Raw genomic sequence first — 21,430 nt, forward strand, 5'->3', positions numbered from 1 at the left:
GTTATTCACTATAAGAAACAAGAATTAATTTTACTTAAATTGTTGACATGAAATTTGTTGAATAACAGCACATACTAATGCAGGTTGCAACCTATTCTTTAACACAGATATAGATGTAAAACATTTTAACATCTACAGCTAATGACCACTGTCATGCAACGCATTAAGCAAGGTATTTCATTCAATGCTATCTGAGTAATTTTCCAATTGCTGATCATAGCCATAATCTTTTAATATTGTCCCCAGACAAATGATAATAAATTTGGAAAATTATTTTCATGACTCCTTCATTGAAAGTAAGACATTAGTGATAAATGACCTTTAAATGAAACGGTGCTTATCGCATTCTGGGTGGCAGGGTAGAGATACGTCTCCTCCAAAAGAAGTGTAAGGCGCTCCTTCCCTTCAGTAGCCTGCAGGTTACCCTTGGGGAGGGTGTAGCACCTGCTTATTCCCCTGATCAAGGTCACGTGAAGCCATGGGGGTAGGTGGTGAATGGTTGTATGGGCAGCTGGTGCTTATCACAAGTCCTGGATTTGTGACCACTGATGCTAAGCAGACAATCTCTGAAGGGTATTGATAATGACTGGGATCACTCATCTTATAAAGACACTACCCAGAAGATAACAGCAAACCACATCAGTAAATAAATTTGTCAAGAACAATTGTGGTCATGGAAAGTCCATCATCGCCCATGTCATATGACATGCCATATATGAACAAACTTATCTCATTATCTATGTGGGTGCAAGAGTTCTCAGATCCGCTGAGACTCAATAAATGGCACAGCAGGTTCAGCTATCCAAACAGAGAACTGAGATGCTTATGTTCTGATGGTGGAGAGGAGGGAGTGGTGGGGTAAATTGGGGGGGGGGGGGGAAGAGGAAGGTTCAAGAGAAAGGAGCAAACTGAAGACTGAAAAAGATGAGTGGGGAGCAAAATGAAAGGGAACTGAGGAGAAGGGGGGAGACAAAATAGGAGGGGAAAAGACAGGGGAAAGCAGTGGGGGTGGGGGGAAGGGGAAACTAATTTTCATCTGCACCACCAATGGGACAAAATCAGGCTGGTAAACCACTAGGAAAGATAGCCCACCTGGTAGTTTAGGGGAATATTCATCCCCATTCTTTTAATGCCTGGTAAGCATTTCGGGAAGGATTTATCTGCTTCAACTGAATGATTCAGGATATTTCTTCATTAGATCCACAATCGTGAAATGCTAAGTAATCAAGAAAACTACTTAAAGTTTAACTATCTGCCTCATGTGTATTACACAGTTCAAGTACACTGAAACGATGCCATAAAGCATGACAGTGAAATTAAAATGATTAATTAAAGATTTATACAGAAATATTTAGAGATTTGTAACACAAATCACAAGTTCATCTTTTAACGTTATTATCAAAATTATTAATTTCTTGCATACATTTCCCCATCAAGTTGCCCTTTTCCTTTTTTCTATTCCCTTTCTTTTTCAGGGAAGCATTAACTAAAAGCATTTAGACAATAGACAATAGGTGCAGGAGTAGGCCATTTGGCCCTTCGAGCCAGCACCACCACTCACTGTGATCATGGCTGATCATCCACAATCAGTATCCAGTTCCTGCCTTATCCCCATAACCTTTGATTCCGCTATTTTTAAGAGCTCTATCCATCTCTTTCTTGAAAGCATCCAGAGACTTGGCCTCCACAGCCTTCTGGGGCAGAGCATTCCATACATCCACCACTCTCTGGGTGAAAACGTTTTTCCTCAACTCCGTTCTAAACGGCCTACCCCTTATTCTTAAACTGTGGCCTCTGGTTCTGGATTCACTCATCAGCGGGAACATGCTTCCTGCCTCCAGCGTGTCCAATCCCTTCATAATCTTATATGTTTCAATAAGATCCCCTCTCAGCCTTCTAAATTCCAGAGTATACAAGCCCAGTCGCTCCAATCTTTCGACATATGACAGTCCTGCCATCCTGGAAATTAACCTTGTGAACCTACGCTGCACTCCCTCTGTTAGAGTGGATTTCTTTTTGGGTAGATGATTTGTTTACACTTAAATGACTTTGGCCACCAGACTTCTATTATTAAGTCCTGACGAAGGGTCTCGGCCTGAAACGTCGACTGTACCAGATGCTGCCTGGCCTGCTGCGTTCACCAGCAACTTTTATGTGTGTTGCTTGAATTTCCAGCATCTGCAGAATTCCTGTTGTTTGAGACTTCTATTTTAACTGTTTGACAAAGGACTGTGGATTGAGTCCACCACAATGGGCTTCCTAAAAGGTGTAAATACCAGATGCTTCTGGTGCCTGATGCTGTAGTTTGGAAGACAGTCTTATCTATACATTATAAATATTAATTGTCTTCTATGTTAGCACATAAAATGCCAAATAAATGTATTGTGGATTGAACTAAGGCTGTGGATACCAACACAGACATGTTGGCGTCAGAAGGAAAGGATGAAATCCGAAGGTGTGATGTTTGTATGTAACTTCAAAAGGAAGCATTGTCTGTAACTTTTTAAGTAGCGATTGCCTTTGTGTTTAGCATATAAATATCGAGCCCACATTTTAGCTAGCAGACCTTTCTGCGAAAGCGTCTCCGTGCGTAAGATGCCTGCTATACCTTGTTGTGTCGAATAAAGAAGCTGCTTTGTATCTACCAGTGACTCTGTCTCTCTGGTTATTTCATCCACGCTACAACACCCTCAATAGCAAGAATGTCCTTCCTCAAAATTAGAGACCAAAACTGCACACAGTACTCCAGCTGTGGTCTCACAAGGGCCCTGTACAGCTGCAGAAGGACCTCTTTGCTCTTGTACTCAATTCCCCTTGTTATGAAGGCCAGCATGCCATTAGCTTTCTTCACAGACTGCTGTACTTGTATGCTTGCTTTCAGTGACTGATGTACAAGAACACCTAGATCTCGTTGCACTTCCCCTTTTCCTAACTTGACTCCATTTAGATAATAATCTGCCTTCCTGTTCTTACCACCAAAGTGGATAACCTCACATTTATCCACATTAAACTGCATCTGCCACGCATCTGCCCACTCAACCAGCCTGTCCAAGTCACCCTGCATTCTCATAACATCCTCCTCACATTTCACATTGCCACCCAGCTTTGTGTCATCGGCAAATTTGCTAATGTTACTTTTAATTCCCCCATCTAAATCATTAATATATATTGTAAACAGCTGCGTTCACAGCACTGAACCCTGCAGTACCCCACTGGTCACCGCCTGCCATTCCGAAAGGGACCCATTAATCGCTACTCTTTGTTTTCTGTCAGCCAGCCAATTTTCAATCCATGTCAGTACTCTGCCCCCAATACCATGTGCCCTAATTTTGCCCACTAATCTCCTATGTGGGACTTTATCAAAGGCTTTCTGAGAGTCCAGGTACACTACATCCACTGGCTCTCCCTTGTCCATTTTCATAGTTACATCCTCAAAAAATTCCAGAAGTTTAGTCAAGCACGATTTCCCCTTCGTAAATCCATGCTGACTTGGACCGATCCTGTTACTACTATCCAGATGTGTTGGAATTTCATCTTTTATAATTGACTCCAGCATCTTAAAAAAGCAACAGAAAGCAACTAAAAAACCAACAAGAAAAGATAAAATATGAAGTTAAGATAGACAGTGATATAAAACAGGATACCAAAAGTTTTTACAGATATACAATGAGTAAAAGAGAGGCTAGAGTGGACATCGGACCACTGGAAACTGACATTGGAGAGGTAGTAATGGGGAACAAAGAAATAGCAGGTAAACTAAGTATTTTGCGCCAGTCTTCCCTGTGGAAGACACCAACAACATGCCAGAAATTTGAGAGAATCAGGGGGCAGAAGTGAGTGTAGTTGTTATTTGCTTGGGAAGCTGAAAGTTCAAGTTCAACTATCATCCACCATACATGAATACAGCCCAACAGCAAGAAAGGTCTGAAGACAGATAAGTCACTTGGACCACACGGACGACACCTCAGGGTTCTGAAAGAAGTAGATGAAGAAATTGAGGAGACATTAGTAGTGATCCTTCAAGAATCACAATATTCTGGAATGGTTCCAGAAGACTGGAAAATCGTAAATGTCACTCCATTCTCTATGAAGCAAGGGAGGCAAAAGACAAGAAATTACAGGCCAGTTAGCCTGACTTCAGTGATTGGTAAGAATTTAGTGACCAATATTTAGGAGGAGCTACTTGGAAGCACCCGATAAAATAGGCCAAAACCACCAAGGTTTCCTTAAGGGAAAATCTTACCTGACAAATCTGTTGGAGTTCTTGAGGAAGTACAGACAGTATAGACAAAGGAGAGTTAGGTGTTTGTTGTTGACTTGGATTTTCAGAATGCCTTTGACAAGCTTCCACACATGAGGCTGCTAAGCAAGATTGGAGCCCATGGTGCATCAGGAAAGATACTGGCTTGGATAGAAGATTGGCGAACTGACAGAAGGTAAAGAGTGGGAATAAAGGGTGCCTTTTCTAGTTGGTTGATGGTGACCAGTGGCAAGTTGTGTTAAGAAAGCAGGGAGTCTGCAGAAGGAATTCAGCAGGGCCACCACACCAGCATTGCAGTTAGCTCAATGTTATCACCACTCAGGATGTCGAAGTTCGGAATTCAGTTCTGCGTGGGCTGCAAGGAGTTTGTATGTTCTCCCTGTGACAGTGTGGGTTTCCTCTAGAGGGTCTGCTTTCCTCACACAGTCTAAACATATACCAGTAAGTAAGTCAATTGGTCATTATAAATTGTCCTGTAATTAGCCTAGTGTTAAATAGCTGGGTGAAGTGGCTCATTGGGCCAGAAGAACCCTGTTCCATACTGTATCTCTAAATAATGGGCAAAGGAGCGGCAGATGGAATACAGTGTAGAGAAGTGTATGGTCACCTACTTTGGTAGGAGGAAAAAAGCACGGACATGCTAAGTTAACGAATTTCACGACACACGCCGGTGTTAATAAACCCGATTCTGATTTTGATTCAGATATTTTTTAGCGGGAGGAAAATCCACTAATTGGAGGTGCAAAGAGACTTGGGAGTCCCAGTGCAGGATTTCCAAAAGGTGAACTTGCAGGTTGAGATGGTAGTAAGGTGGGCAAATGCAAAGTCAGCATTCGTTTTGTGGGGGCAAGATGCAATGCTGAGGCTCTAGAAGGTGTTGGTCAGATCATACTTGGAGTATTGTGAATAGTTTTGGGCCCCATAGCTAAGGAAGGATGTGCTGGCATTGGAGAGGGTCCAGAAGAAATTTACAAAGTTTTATTCGGGGATGAAAGGATTAATGTATGAGGTGCATTTGATGGCTCTGGGTCCGTACTTGCTGAAGTTTAGAAGAGTGTGTGTGTGTGTGTGGGGGGGGGGCGGTGTGTGGAATCTAATTGGAAATCCATCAATGATAGAGTGGAAATGGAGAGGAAGATATCAGTAGGGGAAGAGTCCAAGATGAGAGGGTACAGTCTCAGAATAAAATAACATCCCTTTAAAACAAGCACGAGGAGGAATTTCTTCAGAGAGTGGTGAATCTGTGAAATGCTTACTGTGGAGGCCAAGTCATTGGGAATATTTAAACCAGAAGTTGATATAATTTTGATTAGCAAAAGCGCGAAAGATTAAAGGGAAAAGGCAGGAGAATGGAGTTGAGAGGGCGTAATAAATCAGTCATGATCGAATCTTAGAGCAGGCTCAATAGACCAAATGGCCTAATTTTGCTCCAAAGTCTTAAGTTCGTATACTTATAGTTTGTATTATATTTGAATACTGAGCTGCCAAGACCTCCTTATACTTCGCAAAGTGGCCATGCTTCAAGGATAAATATAGACATTTAAAATCAGATGAATATCTCAAGTCAAATTATGTAGGATATCCATTGTAACCAAGGAAAGGAGTTCTTAAACCTTTCCAGCCGGATCTATTGAAGCCAATTGTTAGATACAAACTGTCACCTTAGCTTAGATCAGTCAACTCAGCACAACCTAAAATAAAGGCTGAGTAGGAATAATGTGGTTCAGTGATACAAATGGCAATGCATTTACCAATTAAGCTAAAGGGAGCTATTAGAAATCCTTGATAACGCCTATTTCAATGTAATTTTCCATTGGTCATTGCTGACAAGCAGAGTGGAAAGTCTCAATTGCTTAATCTTTCTTTACAGACTGATAAGAAAGATTTTAACAGATTAAAGCATGAATAAACCTTTTAGATGTCCTTAAACAATGTTTAATGTAAATAAGTTCTTTGTAATCCAAAATTCACGCTATTGATACTAGGCCAAGTTTAATATCGTATATTTTAGCACTAGCTGACTTTCTGGTATTTGGTAATAGACAATAGTTATGACAGAATTTATTTTTAAAATGTACTTTTAAGATTCCTGACTTGTTCAGAAAATGGAAGTAAAACTAAAAAGAGCATTCCTTGCAGCCTATGCTGTCAAGTTTGTAAATAATTGTACAGACAAAGCCTCTGTATTTTTCCAGCTGGGCAGAAAAGGTATTATTTTACTAAATCAAATCCAAAAGTATAATTCAAAATGGCAACAATATGGTGGTCCACTGTGTTGAAACACTACTTAGCAGCGCCACCAACTGGTTCGTGCTTCACCTCAATTACCTAGGTATATCAAACTGAGCTCGGCTGATCCATGACAGGGCAGTGCTAAGGTCCTCCGGATGCTCTCTTTACCAACTCATACTCAGTTCACAAGCTCGGCATGGGCTACCCTGTAAGGTCTGTGAATGCAATTAGCCTTAAGTTCACAGAATGAAGAATTGCAAAGAAGTCTTGCAGCTGATGGTTTAAAAATGTATAAATGAAATTTTTAGATTTACAGCCTGCTTTTTTTATGGATCCAACATAGGTTTGGATACATACAATATCATAGCACATGGATGTCAACTGGTGATGGCATTTGTAAGTGTGCAGTGAATACCACCAAGTGGTATACAGAAAGGATAATCTGTGTGCTACACAAGTTTAGCAGATGAACTTGTTTATCAACATGGATTGGAGCACAATATATTTTTAGGCCTGCTGCTGCAATATTCAGAGGTTGTTCCCTACATTGCTGTTCAATTTGGCAAGTAAGAGGATTGATCTTCCAGCCAAACATCATTTATTGATAGCAAACTACATTAACGTAGCAGCAGTGGTTGAAACAGCAACGTATCAAAAGTCGTACTAAAAGGTTCTTAAAAATATATACACTCTCAATAGGTATTACAGTGCCTTTCCCAAAAAAGTAACCACCATGCATCAAGATCTATTGTTTTAATTAACTATATTAACTATTTAAAATACAAAATTATATACATTATTTACAAAACATAAATAGTCAATAACCAAAAAATGGAAGATTAACATAAATCTGGGTAATAACGTACTTAACAATTCAACTGTATGTGCTTTTGATACTGTTAAATCTAATGAATAAACTGACCACCAAAAGCCTCACATATGACAATAATTATATACAACAATGAATATAATCTATCACATGCACTTAGCATTAGATATAACCTGAAAACTTAACATGGACTTTATTAACTACTATAGAAATTTTTATATATAGTTTCCATTATATTTCCAAGTATAAGCTTAATAATGACAAATTTAATTTTGTGTAATCTTTCACAGCTTCTTGCCTCCATGCATACCTTTTCACAATATACCTCTCACTTGACTCAGCATGGGCACATGACCAATCTCTCAGCTGGCTACTTCAGATCAGCAAGTCATTTCCTCTGACTTCCTTCTCTGGTTGTCTTCAACAATTTAAACAGCAGCGCGTGCGGCCTCTCCGGTGAAATGATATCGTATTTGTTAAATAGGGGCCGTGCACAATTCTGATTTGATGGAGACAGATGTGAGAAGCACGGAGGAACGTCTGGAGAAACGTCTGAGATGCCCGGTTCGCTGCCGCTGCTACTGTGCGATCAAGAATCTTCGGAGGGAAGGCCCCAAAATCCTCGGCTTTTCCTGTTGCTGGAGGCCGGGGCTTATGTGGTTTTTGTCAGTTTTTCAGTCTTGGTCTGTCTTGTGTTTCTGTGATATCACACCGGAGGAACATTGCATCATTTCTTAATGCATGCATTACCAAATGCCAATAAAACAGGACTGCATGTCCTCATAATCTAATCTTTAAAAAAAGCAAGGTTGTCAGCCTCCCTTGCTGCACATTGGCTACAAGTTACTGAACCAATATCAGCTCTTTAAGTCAAATGCAAGTACCATCTTTACAACAGCAGCCCTCTTGAGGTGGTTTCATTCCATGCAATAAGTCCTATCTGGTGATATTTAAAATATCATGGCTTATTAAATAGTTAGTCAACACTGGACTGCTTCCAGAACAACTACAGCAGAGTATCTTGTCATTACCATCTATGTTACTCAGAGTCTTATAACCTTTGGCAATCACGTGATCTTTTTAAGTTAGTGTCTTTAACCTAAGGATATGTTGATCCACCATTCCTTCTGTTTCTTGGGAGTATGTACCCACAAAAAATTCTGAAGGAGCTACATTGAGATGTCCCACGAAAATTCTTATATCTTCTTGGGAAATCTTTACCCACTGTTCATGGCGCTAATAAACTTAGTAGTATTTTTACCTCTCCACAAGTAATAATCTTCAGTGGTATAGCCTCATCTTTTCATGTACAGCGTTATTGTTCCTCTTCCAGAATCATCTACTCAGTCAATCCTTTTCAAAGCAAGTGGCTATAACCTCTGTTACTCCAGCAGCTCACCCTCACACAATTCCTTGTCAATTCCTTGGCAGCAATACCTAAATGTTGCCAATGTAGCATCTATAACTCCTGTTCCAGATTGTTGTTTAATAAAGCACATATAAAGAAAGGGACTCCTAACCAAAATACTTCATTAACAGTGAACAACACTCAGTAACAACAGTGTATAAAAGTCATCAAATGTGGTTCACAAAATTCTTTGAGCGCGACAGCTCCCAGTCACTACTGTTGTATAGATGGGTTTTTCCAGGACTTTTCAAAGTTGTTGAAGTGCTGACTTTCTCCTGATTTCAAGCAGGCTGCACAACAAGTTACCCTCATTCATGGATAAAATTGTTAACTCTCCCCATGTAACATAGAACAACTATGGGAATAAGCAGGCACATGGCATAATGGTAGAAGACAAAGAGGTGATGAGGAACGGCAGTGAAGACCACATTCACCAAACTATTGAAGTAGTTATATGAGATGTCAGTAAAAAAACTGAACAGAAATTCAACACTAATCGCAGCCAGAATACACCTCAACTTCAGATGGTACATACAGTCAAGATTTATCTTGTGCTTTGTGCTCCTAGCCTCTAAAAGTTTTGAACACTTGCTGGGGTGTGCAGCCACTCAACAGCATAGGTAGCAATAGCTACACATGGTTAATCATATTCATTAGAAAGCAACATGAAATATGCAGTACCTGCATCAGATCCAACAGATGCTAAATAATCTTGCATTGCAATTCCTTTGTCTATTTGTTAAATTTAGCTCTTGTGGTAATTAATATAAAAACTGCACAAAGTTTATGATGAGTTTGTTCTTAGTACTCTACACAAGAATTTTCTTTGTGGGTCTACGATTCTACCACCAGAATAAGGGAAACAGAGTAGAACTGTGAAAGCAGAGAGCTGGCTGATGAACATGGGTGTCCTAAATCAGAAGAAAGGGAGCACCAACAAGAAGCAACACACACAAAATACTGAAGGAACTCAGTAGGCCAGACTGAAAAGAGTAAACAGTTGATGTTTCGAGTCAAGACCCTTCTTCAGGACTGGAAAGGAAGGGAGAAGAAGTCAGACTAAGAAGGTGGGAGGAGAGGAGGAAGAAGTACAAGGTGGTAGGTGATAGATGAAACCAGGAGAGGGGAAGGGGTGAAGTAAACAGTTGAGAAGTTGATTGGTGAAAGATAAAAGAGTGGAGAAGGAGGAATCTGATAGGAGAGGACAGAAGATGGCACTTAACATAGATTCAAGGTGAGGCACGCATTTAAGGGAGCAAGACCAATTAGACAGAAACTACTGGACTTGAACACACATTGTCCAAAATCACTGTGAAATTGTACATCAATAGCAATGACCAGTAAGTATTAGTCCCACTGTTATTTCTAAGCAGTCAGGTCTTATGCGTATAAAGTTGTCAGATGAGGGTCACCTGTATGAATTCTCCTTTCTCGATCTTTCAATTCCATCTCCTGGAGACAGTCTATCTATTGATATCTTTTATAAACCCACGACTCTCACAGCTATCTGGACTATACTTCTTCCCACCCTGTCACTTGTGAAAATGCTATTCCCTTCTCCCAGTTCCTCTGTCTCCACTGCATCCGCTCTCAGGATGAGGCATTTCATTCCATAACAACCGAGATGTCCTCCTTCAAAGAAAGGGGCTTCCCTTCCTCCACCATCAACGCTGCTCTCACTTGCATCTCTTCCATTTTGCAAAAATCTGCCTTCACCCCATCCTGTTCACACCACACCAAGGATAGGGTTCCTCTTGTCCTCACCTACCACCCCACCGGCCTCTGCATCCAGCACACAATTCTCCATAACTTCCGCCATCTCAAACTGGATCCCAGCACAAGCACATCTCTCCCCAACCCCACCCTCCACAGGGATCACTCCACTCCATATGTGACTCTCTTGTCCACTTGTCCCTCCCCACTTATCCTTGCAAGCGGAACAAGTGCCACAAACTGCCCCTGCACCTCCGCTCTCACTACTATTCAGAGCCACAAAAAGACTTTTCAGGTGAGGCGACACCTGCAAGTCTGGTGGGGTCACCTACTGTATCCGGTGCTCCCAGTATGGCCTTCTGTATATTGGCAAGGCCCTATGTAGATTGGAAGACTGCTTCATTGAGTACCACACAAGAAAAAAAGATTTTCCGGCGGCCAACCACTTCAATTCTACTTCCTATTCCCATTACGACATGTCAGTCCGTGGCCTCCTCTACTTCTATTCCATCTGGGTAGCTCCAACCTGATAGCATGAACATCGATTTCTCAAACTTCCGGTAACTGCACCCCCACCCCACTTCACCTTGCCCCATTCCTGTTTCCCTCTTTGATCTCATCTCCTCACCTTGCCCCATAACCTTCCTCTGATGCTCTTCGTCCTTCCCTTTCTTCCGTGGTCCTCTATCATCTCCTATCAGATTCCTCCTCCTCCAGCCCTTTAAGTCTTTCACAAATCAACTTCCTAGTTCTTCACTTCATTCCCACCCCTTCTCCTGGTTTCACCTACCACCTACCACCTTGTACTTCTTTCTCCCCTCCCCCCACCTCCTTCCTCTGACTTCTCCCCTTCCTCTCCAGTACTGAAGAAGGGTCTCAGTGCCCAAAATGTCAACTGTTTCCTCTTTTCCATTGATGCTGCCCAGCCTGCTGAGTTCCTCCAACATTTTCTTCGTGTTTGTGAGTTCGACTTTTTGGGTTGAGGTCCCTCATCTAACTCTAGCATCTGTAGTATCTTGTGCCTCTGCAGATATTTATAAACCAGGAGGTCTCCAGATGTGTCAGAATCTCTTACAATTTATGGAAGTATTTGAATCATGCTGTCAACATATAATTTTTTAATAATTTCGTAAGCAGATGAAGGTTACAAATAGCTTAAACTCATTGACACATCTGGAATGTCCATGTCTTCTGGTGTGTTAACAGATTAAGATAAGATTAGCTTTATTTGTCACAGGTACATCAAAGCATCAAAACGTACAATAAAATACACCATTTGCGCAAGGATGTGCTGGAGGCAGCCTGCAAGTGTTGCAATACTTCCAGCACCAATATAGCATGCCAGAACTTACTAACCCCAACTCATACATCTTTGGGACGTGGGGGGAAACTGGAGCATCCAGAGGAAACCCACATGGTCACAGGAAGAACATACAACTCCTTACAGATATTGGTGGGAACTGAACCTGGATCTTACACTTGTGCTGTGAAGCAACTGCACTAACCACAATACTACCATGCTGCTTATTGATAAACTAAACAGACACAGGCCATTCTGCCCAACAAGTTCATGCCTGTGTCTATGATCTGCTCCTTTCCTCATTTAAACCTATTGCAGAAGCCATGTGTCTATTTTCAGTCTGTATTTTGTGTTGCATTTTTATTATGGGTAATTTGTCACAGGGATTGAAGCATGATAGAAGCAAATGGGTAGAGTTATGTATTCATGTTTGGTTAGGTTAGTTTAGGTCAGTTTAGTAATGTTATTATACCACTAGTATTGTTACTTTTCCTTTTGGTAGCTTTATCATTATAAGATCATTTGTCTTTGCTGGTTTCATAATAAAGGATTGAACCTACTTTTTTCAATGTAGAAATTCGTTATTTTGGAAGCGCGTCATACAGTGTCAAACCTGTCCTCAGTCTCTGAGCAATTTCAGTTTGTTTTCAAGTAACCACTACACCTATCACTACAACCCTCCCTCGCAAGTGCTCAAAAAAGTTCAACGTCCTCCCAACCCATTTAGGTGAAGGTGTTCCATCTGAATTCTTTAGTGATGGGAGATCAAGAACATTCTGTGTGCAATGTGCAACATGAGGGTCAGGGTCATTCCAAAGGCAAAAACATTTGGAAATAGTATTTTGAAACCATATTCTCTAACATATACCATCTATATAAACTCCAGATTTAAAAAGGAAGCAAACAGATAATATCCTCCCCTCCCCCCACATTCTTACTCCGACTTCTCATCGTTCTTTCCATCTATATAACTCCTGATGAAGGGTCTTGGCCCGAAACATCGACTGTTTACTCTTTTCCATAGATGCTGCCTGCCTGCACAGTTCCTCCATCATTTTTTTTGTGTGTAAGCAATAGAAACAGACCACACGTCCATCTTCCATCAATGCGCACCAGCAACATATTATTGCTATCACAATTTTATCAACCCCTTTTTGTCAATATGCCTCGTAAAGTAGGAAAATTTAACAAATAGTTGGGGATTTTATTTTTTCAAGGAAGTCAAGATCTGCCACAGCCCCACACAATAACATTTACTGGTTTGAAAATAATAGCTTTTGTTGTTCATGTATTCCTTTATACATTATTAGAATAAAGATTTAACTATCTTATATTGTTGTCACATTTAAAACACAGCAAATTCTATACAAAGTATATTGTTACAACTAATCACTGAGACATTTTCCTTTGCAAGCATTTGTTCGCTCAATGCCTCAAAATACAACTTATCCTAAGTTTACAAATTTGACAGTTGACTAGTATGTGGTCAACAATAATTGCAGTTCCAGAATTCAATACAGCGAAATTTGATACAGCAAAGCAAACATGGATATTTTAGTTGGGTGTAACTTGCATTTTTTTTCTTTCAGAGTATGGATTTAAAATAAACATCTGTTCACCATAGCCACAATAGGGCGCATTCATTTTAGATCCAAATTTAAATTAACAAGTTTTGGAAACAATCTTTTACAGTTTGGAAAATGTAGGCTGACCTTTCCAAGGTTTCCAAAACTCTTTCATTCCAGTTAAATTGAGGTTGATTAAGTTACCATTCTAAAGAAGGCAAAATTTCCTGACTGTAAGAATCTTTCATTTGGCAGCAGCAGCAGAAATTCCACAATGAAACAGTGCACAATGTCAAGGCCCCTGGCTGGCAGATTAACAGGCCATTCCTCACTTTTATGTTTCAGTATCACACAAATATTTACCTCTTCTCATGAAATCATTTTAATATGTAATAAGCAGAATAATCTGAACATGAAGTTTAACTGCAATTCAACCATACATGAATATAGCCAAATAAAACAGCAGTCCTCTGGGACCAAGATGCAAAACACAGTACCAACAGTCATACATAGCACAAGACACAGATAGCACATATAAGATAGCAAGCAAGCACATATAAGATAAATACAGTCACATAATAAATATATATAGCCTAAGCCCCTGAATCCATGAATGTTGAAGCAGTCTGCAGTCAAACACAATACAATCAGACTTCTGCCAAGTGAACACTGGGGGCGGGGGGCAGCAACAACTCCAACATGGACACCATGCCAGACCTCCTCTGGAACACCCCGCTCTGACACCTCCCTGGGTGGCTGCAAACAGGTGACATCGCAACTTCATGCCTAGTCCTTGCTACATCTGAGGCCACATAGGTCCTCCACCACTCGCCAACCAAAGAACTGGACTTGCAGCATTCCACACTGTCAATGTCCAACAGGGTCATGTGATCACAAGAAAAGACAATCACTCACCGTTAGACAACATTAGTTGTCCTATTTAGAAGCTTTCTGTATCTTTTGTGCCAAAACACTGGATGAGTTTTACTCCTCTAAAGGCGAATGCAAGAACTAACCCTGGGAAAGTTTACTTTTAAAATGCATTTATTTTGTGCGTCATTATTTTTCCCACATATGTCTCAAGACATTTTCCACATTTAGTTGCTTTGTGCTATCAATGTACCTAATATTCCAGGAAGATTAAAGCTTAGCGATCAATTCACCTGATGTTATTTTAGCGAAGAATGTAACTAGCAAACCTCAGGTATCTAATACTCTAATTTGAATAATGCGACAGAATCTTCAACATCTACTTAAACCACCAGCATTTTGATTGAAAATATTATTTGAAAAATTAAGTCCAAGAACACACCCAGTATTGCTCTACAGTATCAGAGCCTTGGTGTGCTCAAGTCTTGTACAAGCTCAGAATCTGCAAGTCTGAAGCAGAATAGTACCAATGAATCCTTGCAAGCATGTTAATATTCATAACAGTGACATCAATTGTTTAAAAACTTCATTCCATAGGAGCGGCTCAATGGTTTTAAAGAAATATAGTGACAAATTTCACCTGCACTGTTGTTGCTGACATATGCACTCATTATCTGCCTGTGCTAGAGGCAGGCAAATAAATATTAAGGCCCAATGCCATTGAATCAATTACCACATAAAATCAGCAAGATTTCAAAGATGAAACTTGCCACTCTGTCTAGGGGGAAATGTGCAAGTCCAACTGACAACAGTCTTTATTGCTGCTACTGGTAGGCTAGTATCCAAATTGCAATTACTCTTTATTGGATACATGGATGTAATGAAAATTACACACAAATATCTGTAACGTGCATATGTCTGTTTCATACATATTCATGCAAACTTACTGAGTGTATATGCCACTAGGTAATTATTAGTCACCAGATTTCCAGTGGAGATCAAGATCAAAGTTCAAAGTACACTTATTATCAAAGTAAGTACTACCATATACAACCTTGAGATTCTTTTGCAGATCATACTAAAGCATAACAAAAGGGATGTCCATTTTCCATCCTCCAGTGGAAGGACCTGCTGCTGTGAGTAAGGGTTCAAACCTGGCATTACAAGTTCAACCCCAATTAATCCACTGGGGAATGCTGGATTTTTTTGTCCCATGTTAAAGAGTGGAACAATGCTACAAGATTGAAATGAAATTGTTTTGATCCAGTATCAGCACTTGATTTAATTTGGTGTCGCATTCAGTTTGACTGATTTTCTTAAAGCAACTGGAATACAACACTAACACCAATCTTCAAGTTACAATAGACTTTGTACCACATGTGTCCCAAGGATGAAAAATTAGTCTTGGTTGAAGTACACCCAGTTGTCAACTATCCATGCAATATGTTCGTGCTGCACCCCAAAGGAATCTAATTGTATTGGATTTGTAGTTCCTGAAGCAATAATGGCATGACAGGAAACACTTACAGAAAGCAGCTGCCACACCAAACAGTTAAAAGTTGGATGTGAGATTTATCTGTCATACAAACCGATCAGGAGAAAGTTGTGTTAATTCTGACGCTGGCCACTAGTTGGCATGTTTCAAGATGTTCAGGGATGCTAAAAGCCCCAAACTGGCAATGAATGAGTAGTACAAAAGATGGTATGGGGTAGTTTGTAATGCAAATCACTACTCTGGCTGAAGATTACTATGGCAACAAACTGTTTTCCATTGAATAGCTAACAGTGAACACATTCTTATATATACCTTTAATATAACAATTGAAGAGTACACTACTCCTAGTTAGTTGACAATTAATTCTCATACAAAGATTAAATAAATGGACTCCAATCATTGCATTAATAAAAATAAATTTCTGTGTTTTATAAAATTACAATCCTTTCTCCCACAGCTAGAAGCTGCACTTTTACATTTGTGACTTAAGATGTGTCACGTTGTTTCCCATGAACACAAAATAATTATTTTTATTCCTCTATTTACATCCCAATTTTTTGAAAATAATTTTATGCAGAATAATGTTTCACAAGTATAAATGTATATATTCCAATTTAAAGAGGATGCAGGCCCTGCTAATACAACCAGAAGTTGTTTATAATCATGTTAGTAACTAAATGTTTAAACGTAATTAACTCTTTTTTCAGCCATAGCGACAAAATTGCCAGAAAGCATAATTTTTCAAAGAATACAGGAAATATTTTCTTTCATCTAATTTTCTCAATATGTATTTGAAAGCATGTATATTTTAAAAAGAAATGCACTATTGCGACCTTGCTTAGTGCACAGGATAGATTCCCAGGAACAAGAAAGATATGGGATTAGAGCAGAAATTTAGCATTACAGATAGTTTTAATGAGAATGCCACTTTGCTGGGAATGTGGCATGAACTCTTGTCCTTCCAGTGATGCACTGACAACCCAGCACAATTTCTATCTTCTATATTACTGTATCAGGTATCTGATGCAAATCCAGCAAGGAACCACCACTCAGCTCAGTATGAAAAGGCTGCCTGTGAGGACTGTTTTGGCTGACAGGGACAAATGGTGCAGGAACTCAGTAGTGAGGTGCTCAGGGCTGATCTCCAAGTAACACAGTGAGTGTGGCCATTTCTGGAAACTGACAGCACCTGCTCCACATGGTGAATGACACATATGACACAAAGGACAAAAGAATGAGACTGTGGATTCTGGGCAGTTTGTGAACCCATGGAACACTTACCGCACTGGCTAGGACACAGTCCTGTGTGGCACATGCCAATACTGAAAAGCTGTAGCATTTACCATTGCCAGACCTCCCAGGCAGCCTCTCTACACCAAGCAGTGCAGCACTTCATTGATGTGATAGTGCCAGAGAGGATTTAGACCAGGTTCCCTGTACAATAGCCTGCAGCAACAGGGAGATCAGTGGTTTGCACCATATCTCTGGCAGAGCCATTCACAGCTCAAATCCACATCTTTCTCCTAAAAGTACCATTGATTGTTTTGGTTAGAGGACCAAGCATATTATAATCAATGAGTGGGCTGCCAATATAGCAGTTTATGCGCTCACAAAGCAAACCTCTGCACTTTGGTTCCAAATTCTAGGCATATACAAAACTAATGGGCAAAATCTAAAGGTCAAAGGTACTGATAGGTATATTATTGAAATTTATCTTTGATGTAAAAATTAGATAGGTTTAAGAGAAATTGCCCAAGGGAAAATATTAACAGGCAGGAAGTTTCAGCTGGGCTGAATGCATTTGCAGCAGCAATGAGCGCAGCAACCTTGTACTAAAGTTAGAGAAACTGTGCTCCCATGTGTGCACTTAACAAAAGAATTCTAACTGGTTGGTATAACAACATGAAGTATTGTCAAATTATAGGCTATGTCTGGGTCAACTAGACTAAATAAAAATTTATTTTTAAAATGTCCCATAAGCCCTCTTGCCCAGCAACTAATAGGAAGCACATACACTGAGTTGCTATGCTAAACAGCACAAACTATTAGTACTCCATATTGCATCATGACATCAATGATTAGTCATGCCAATCTATTCAAAACATATACAGGTGCAGGTATATACAAGCTGACAGAATATCATCATCAAGGAGTCATGTTTAGATCTCGCTACCACTGGGCTGCAAATATTTTCTTTAGCTCATTTAAACTGCTTCTCCAAAAATCCAAAAGCTGCACAGGCCATGGTGTTCTGATACCCAAGCTATAGGAGCCAGCATGTTATCCATACAGCAAGCTCTTGACTGATAACCATCAAGCACATCCACATGAAATACTGCCATAGGAAAGCAGCATCCATCAAAGATCCTCACCAGCCAGGCCATGCTCTTTTCTCACTTCTCCTGAGGTACAAGTGCCTCAGGACTCACACCACTCAGCTCAAGAACAGTTGCTACCCCTCAACCTTCAAGCTCTTTAACAAAAGAGGATAACTACACTCATCCATTGAGATGTTCTCACAACAAGTGATCTCACTTTGAAGATTCTTTATCTTGTTATTTCATGCTCTCATTATTTATTGCTATTTATTTATATTTGCATTGGCACAGTCTCTTTGTCTCTAGGCTCTCCTTGATCTTTCATTGATGCTGTTTATAGTTAGTATTCTATAGACGTGCTGAGTATGCCTGGAGGAAAAAGGATCTCAGGGTTGTATGTGGTGACATATAAGTACTCTGATAATAAAGTTTACTTTGAACTTTACTGGATATAGTCTACAAAAAAAAGCTTCAGATGCAAAGGTGTGAACCCTATATGTATGATAAGATTACAGTTTGGTGGAAAAAAACTGTATTAACTGGATTAAGTGCATTAATCCTCAAAGCCAAATTCTAGATCAAAATTCACACCAATGACTTTGTGATCACGATGTAGGTGTAAAAATCAGAAATATGATCTAAATTATTTGATAGACATCTAAAAATTTATAATAATTTTCAGATCTACTTCATTATTAGCATACTAAATGATAAGAGAATTTGCAAAGATTTTAATAAAAGATTTGTAAAGATGTCAACCTGAGAGTTGGCTTTTTCTCAATATAACAGATAGAAAAGTGATATTAAGTCAGTAACTCTTCAAACTTTTCTGCCTAGGGATCATCCGCAAATATTAACAGTTCAAGTCTTTCTGAGTTGAATTTTTACCAGCTTATACAAAAGAAGTGCAGAATTTATTTTGCTTTTATTTAGAGATAGAAGTAATGTGTAAAGTCAATAAATGCAGAAACCTGCTTGAAGTGGAATGCAATCTAATGAGCTCATGTGCCCTGAGAATACCCCGCTGACCTACTCAAGTCGAGAGAAACCAATTTGAAACCAAGTTGAGAAAGAAAGGAACATTCAGGAGACATTAACTCTTGAATGTCTCATAGAATGTGACCTGAGACTTGTGGAATTGAAAATTACAGCTGCAGCTAAGAAAATGCAATTGGTCATGGTACATCCAACAGTGCTGTGCACAAATTAAACAATAGATTAATTTTCCGAAAGGACCTGCAAATTAATTTGTCCATATCACTACTTTCATCTTGGGTAAAAGGTTTTAAAATGGTGGGAAAGTGAAATATAGAACTTATGTTTACAAATTATTCTTCATGTGAGCGTCTCCAAGGGTAGTTTGGAGACTAAAGATAAATACTGACTTATACACCTTTTATCAACTGGTGGGCTAAGGTTGAGAAATGGGCCCCCATGAATGACACATGGTAATTAAAAGAACTCAATGAATTAGAATCAGTTATTATAATAAAGCACTGTGTCAAATACTTTTTAAGTGTAAAGCTGGAGTTTTGTATTAGGATTTTTATTTGATTAAACACAATCAAAACCTAAACATGATTCAAACCGGTTTTCCCTTTCATTAGAGTAGTCCAGTTCTGAATTTTTTCCAGTAATGATATTGAACAAGTTGAAATGGCAAGCAACTATCTGCGTGTAAATCTGTGTTCAGTAAATTTGTTGACAAATAGCCTTTGTCTCAATACTACTAAATTAAAACAGGAGATCACAGTAGTAGCTATGTGACGATGAGAGACTGTCATAAATTTCATTGTTGGAAATGTCTCAACCTGGAGGCTCACCAACTCAGAGTCTTTGAGCTGCAATGTGTGCTTGAGATATTCCAGCACATCAAAGAGAATTAAATAGTGGTGTCTCAGAAAGTGAGAGATGCAAAAAGTAAAGAAAGTGTCTGTCGCAAATGGAAACAATGTAAATGCAGAAGAAAGTCTCGTAAATACCTGGTACATAAACCACAGCATACATAAAAAAACAGTGCCTTGAAAAAGTATTTTACTGTCTCATTTTCTAAATTTAAAATATATTGAAATAGGATTTTTGAGCTTATTTACAAAACATTGTGCGTCATGTCAAATCAAAAGAAAAATTCCAAACCTGTCAGCTATTTACTAAAAATTAAAAACCAAAACTGTGAGGCAGAAAAAGTATTCATTCCCTTTGTAATCACTATGCTAACTTTCCTCAGGTGCAATATGCAGTATTACCTTACCAACTCACCCAATTTGTTCATGTAGGAAATTGGAGGATCTGCGGTTTTCAATGAATTCATTCGAATAAACACCACCCCTCCTCTCTGTAAGGTCCAATAGTATGGTAGATTTTCAAAAAACCAAACCAAAATGAAGATAAAAGAGCATTCAAGACAAGTCAGGGAACGATAATAGAGAAGCACTAATCTGGGGAATGGTACAAGATCATCTCAAAGGCACTGAACAACTTGCAGCTCAGAGCAGTCCATCATGAAAAAGTGGAAAAAATATGAAACCACAGCCACACTGCCTAGGTCAGGCAACCCCTCTAAATTTAGTCGCTGGAGAAGAATGGCACTTGTAAGAGAGGCCACCATGATGCCAAAAGCCAATCTGAGTGAGCTGCATAAGTCAGTGGCTGCAAATGGAGATGAAGTTCATGGTTCCACAATCTCTAAGGCCTTGCACAAAATGGGTATTTATGTAAGAGTGGCAAGGAAGAAGCCCTAGCTAAAAAACATATCTTTGCCCATAAAGGCTTTGCAAAGCGTCACTTAGAAGATACTGTAAAGATGTGGAAGAAAGTCTTGTGATCGGATAAGACTAAAGTGGAACTTTTTGGCCTCAACACTAAGCAGTATGTGTGGCATAAATCTAATTCTGTGCATCAGCCAAGTAACACCATCCCTACTGTAAAGTATGGTTGAGGCAGCACTATGGGGATGCTTCTCAGCAGCAGGGACTGGAAATCAGGTTAGGATTAATGGCAAAATGAATGCTGCTAAATACAGAAAGATCCTGGATAAAAAAAAACCTGCTATCCTCTGCCAGAAAGTTTAAACTGGGGAGGAAGTTCATCTTTTAGCAGGACAATGACACAAAGCACACTGTCCAAGCAACCATGGAATGGGTTCAAATGAAGAAAATTGATGTCCTTGAGTGGCCCTCTCAGAATCCTGACTTTAACCTGATCGAACATCTCTGGCAAGACCTCAAGACTGCTGACCACCACTGCTCTCCGATCAACCTGGCACAACTTGAGCAATTTTGCAAAGAGGAATGGACAAATCTTGCTCCATCATGTTGTGCAAAGCTAATAGACTTATCCAAGTGGACTACAGTAATAGCTATAAGACATCATTTAACTAAGTACTGAGTAAAGGGGGTGAATACTTTTGAACTGCTAACATTTCAGTGTTTGAATTTTT

General features: G+C 39.5%; 1 protein-coding gene across 9 annotated transcripts in view; it reads right to left on the reverse strand.

Annotated features, from left to right (window-relative positions):
- foxp1b (forkhead box P1b) overlaps nt 1-21,430 on the reverse strand; it is a 559,907-nt gene that overhangs the window by 367,678 nt on the left and 170,799 nt on the right. The window contains exon 1 of one of the 9 annotated variants that reach the window (XM_072280574.1): nt 7,633-7,654. The exons of the other annotated variants lie outside the window; for them this stretch is intronic. The gene's annotated coding sequence lies outside the window, so the exon portion shown is untranslated. Of the gene's footprint in view, nt 1-7,632; nt 7,655-21,430 lie in introns of those variants that run through there. 9 annotated transcript variants of the gene reach the window in all.

Source organism: Mobula birostris, chromosome 16 (genome assembly GCF_030028105.1).
Source record: "Mobula birostris isolate sMobBir1 chromosome 16, sMobBir1.hap1, whole genome shotgun sequence".
NCBI lineage: Eukaryota > Metazoa > Chordata > Chondrichthyes > Myliobatiformes > Myliobatidae > Mobula > Mobula birostris.